Source organism: Sturnira hondurensis, unplaced genomic scaffold (assembly GCF_014824575.4).
Source record: "Sturnira hondurensis isolate 20B ecotype Veracruz unplaced genomic scaffold, ASM1482457v3 Scaffold0012541, whole genome shotgun sequence".
Taxonomy (NCBI): Eukaryota; Metazoa; Chordata; class Mammalia; order Chiroptera; family Phyllostomidae; genus Sturnira; species Sturnira hondurensis.
The window spans coordinates 140,855-144,773 of NW_028085172.1; positions in this window are offsets into that span (position 1 = coordinate 140,855).

Here is a 3,919-nt window from a genome sequence, read left to right on the forward strand (position 1 = left end):
ATCACAAGTTATAAATCAGAATCCTTTGGCATTATTTTCACTTTGTCTACAGAGGACACTGTGCTTAATAGCTAGAATCATGGGCTATGTTGAAGACCAGAGTTGTAAGAATTCAGGCAAGTTAATAATCTTTCAAAATTTTGTTAACTGTAAAATGGTTCTAAAATCCCTTATCTCTTGAAGACGCTGTAATATTTTGTAAAATACTGTTTGTTTTAAACATTGTAAATTTTTCAGAGCTTATCCTCAAAGAAATAAAGTGGAATTGTATCTACATAATAATAACTACTTGAGTGAAAACCAAAACTTTGATGATACATACAGATGTTGTCGAAAATTTGCATTCAGATTTTTAAGATAATTATTTACTTCTTTAGTGTACAAAAATTTAGATTTGAATATCTTAGATTTAGTCACACAATACAATAATCTTCAAGATGTGTATATTCAAAATACAAATTTCTCGAAAAAGTCAAAACTATGAATTACTGCATTGTTCAAAACATTCATAGTTGGTTAAAATGATCCAAGGACATGAAAACAGTTTGGATCAAAAGAAGAAAACCCTTCAGAGCTCCTACCCTTTGCAACATCATGGATGGAACTGGAAAGCATTATGCTGAGTGAAATAAGCCAGGCGGTGAAAGACAAATACCATATGATATCACCTTTAACAGGAATCTAAACGATAAAACAAACAAGCAAGCAAAATGTAACCAAAGACACTGAAATACAGAACATGCTGACAGGGTACAGAGGGGAGAGGGGAGAGAATCACAGGGGAAAAGGGGAAGGACTCACATGAGCAAGTATAAAGGACACATGGACAATAAGTAAGGTGGGGGGCGGAGATAGGAGGGAGGTGGGGAGCACTGGGGGGTGGGGCAGGGCTGGGAATACAAGAAAGAAAACTGTACTTGAACAAGAGTTAAATAAAAATTAAAAAAAAAAAAAAGAAGAAAACCCTTCAGTGTCTAGTCCTCGTTATTGTCCCGGAATTACAGATGATTGGAATGCGAAGTGTTCATACCCAGGAGACATATTATAGGAGTTAAGAACATGCACAATATCAGCCAATAGACTTGACTTCCTGACCAGGCCAGTCATTTATGATCTCTCTCTCTCTGCACAAATTACCTAATGTCATTAAACTTCAGTTGGTTCAACCATAAAATGAAGTTAACAGCACCAACCTTACAGGGCTTTATAGAGATTACATTAAAATATATACAATATGCTTGGCAAGAATCAGAGCTAAGAGTAAAAATTTGATCATTTTCCTGTAAGATGGTACTTGTTATAAAGGTGATAGGATAATCATCAGAGGCAATAGGAGGCAGTATATTTTTCAGAAAAAAATATGTGTTTACCGAATACTAGACAAAGTTGAAAAATACTTAACAAAAGATGAACAGAAAATAAATGTTAACACTAGATATTACAGACATTCTAGAATGAATATGAAAAACAATCCGTCTCTCTTACAATATCATAATCCTCTTGGTGATGTGTTTTGATTGCATAACAGTATCAGACTTCCTGGGTTAAGTTATTTGTTTATTTATTTATTTTTGTTTTATGTTGCTCACAAAAAGATGTCTATATCTGAAACAATAAGATTTAAGATTTCAAATATTTTGCCTTGCATTTTGAGTTCTGTTGAGGAATGCTTAAAACAAGTAATGGTCACAGTATAGTAGTCTCCCTTTATTCCACAGGAAATGAGTTCCAAGACAATCCAGTGGAAGCCTGATACCATGGATAGTTGAACCCTATATGTACTATGATTTTTTTCCTCCTATATATACATACCTATTGTCAACAGAAATTGCAGAAGGCCATTTTGGAAGGCAAAAAAGAGTTTTATTCATGCATGATTTGCCAAATAGGCAGACATAGCCTTCAGCACATACCAAATTTATATTCAGAAGAGGGAGGGTCGAGAGCAGAAACCAGAGAGAGCTGATCTTGAATGGAATGTGTTGGTGCAATCAGTAAAACTGCTTTCAAGTTCAAACAGGTTAGAGATTGGTCTGGGCTGTGGGGCATCTCCAGGTTCTGCCGACTCAACAGGTAGAATCAGGAGATATGGCCAAGGTTGGAGACATAAAACAAGGACAGGGGCTTTACAAAACATGGGCAGGGGGCAGCAAGGCATGGTCAGCAGGATGTAATTGCAAGGCATGACCAATGCAAAAGTGTCCCTTGAAGTTTGCAAATTAAACTGGGAAAACAAATTTTGTGGTTAAAAGTAGTAATTGAGGGAGTGCAGCTCATTATGTAGATTCAGATTTTAAACCAGAAAACTGATTTTAGTCACTTTGGCAAGATCAGAGGTAAGATTTCAGAAAGGTCTAAACATTTGGTGACAAAATTATGGTATTAAAATCCTCACTATGATAGAGTTTATTTTATAAATTAGGCATAGTAAGGGATTAACAACCACTAATAATAAAATAGGCCTTGGCTGGTGTAGCTCAGTGGATTGAGCGTGGGCCTGCGAACCAGAGGATCACGGTTCGATTTCCAGTCAGGGCACATGTCTGGGTTTCAGGCGGGTTCCCTGCAGGCCAACTCCCAGCAGGGGATGCACAAAAGGCAACCATACATTGATGTTTCTCTCCCTCTCTCCTTCCCCTCTAAAGTTAAATAAATAAATAAAATCTTTAAAAAATAAAATAGAACAATTATAAGAATATACTGTAATAAAAGTGTGAATGTGGTCCTTTATTCCAATAACTGATTTGATGACTGAGAAGGCTACTGAACTGCTTACAGGTGGGAAACATACACAGCATGGGTAGGCTGCACCAAGGGGTGATTAATGTCCAGGTGGTATAGAGCATGACTGTGGTGAGGAATGTGCATTACAATATTCATTATGACACAGAATTTAAAACTTATGAATTGTTTATTTCTGACGTCATCCATTTACTACTTTTGGACCATAGCTCACAGCAGGTAACTGAAATAGAGGAAAGTGAAACCACAGACAATTCGGGCACTACTGTACCGAAAAATCTGACCATGGTTGCAAAACTCTTCAGATGCACTGGCTGTAATAGCTTCATCTAGGAACTCAAAGTCACACATTTCCTGGAAGTTCGCTCTGGCTTTTCTCTTCTGAAATGAGGTCAAACTCTCAGGGCTCCAAGGGACAGAATATTAACCCCAATCCCTGATGCTGACTTGAGACTCTTTCAATTCTCTGCTCTTCTTTCTTTCCCCCAAATTCCATAAAGGATTTGGCATTCCATTTTCTTATTCAAAAGACTTACATTGGGGAAGAAGATGGAGGCAAGATAGGTGGGAGCAAAGTCCACTTCCCCCTGAGCAGAGTGGAACACCTAGCTGATCTTCTGAGGAACAGAGTGAACAGCCAATGGTATCCCAGAATATATGAAGATTGAAGACCAAAACTGTAGAGGACATTGAAAAATTAGAAAGTAAGAAGATTGTTTTGGGGCAATAAGGTCTCTGGGACCAGGAAGGGACCAGGGTTGCTGCATCTGGGTCTGCTGCAGGATTCTTGCTAGAGAGCCAGGTCAAAGGCTGCCCCCCACCCCCCTGACAAACAAGGAAGTTTCAAGAGCACCAGGATGAACCTGGATGCTTGAAGTCATTGGGGAGAATAAGGACAGAGTAGCAAACACAGGGGAAGTATGCACCCAAAGAGACTGTGGATGCCAGCTGGGAAGAGTTGGGGCATGATGGACCATGACCTGAATAGTCCCAGGTCTGGTTGTGTTACCGAACAAGGGTCCGAGGGGGGGGCAATACTTGGCCCACCGAGGGATGCCAAAAACTGCTACAGAAAACAGAGGCCCCTCCCAAGGATGATACACTAATATCTATAGGGCTCTTCTGTCCGCTGCCAATTGGAAAGACATCTCTCAATGCCAGAGATTTGTGAAAAGGA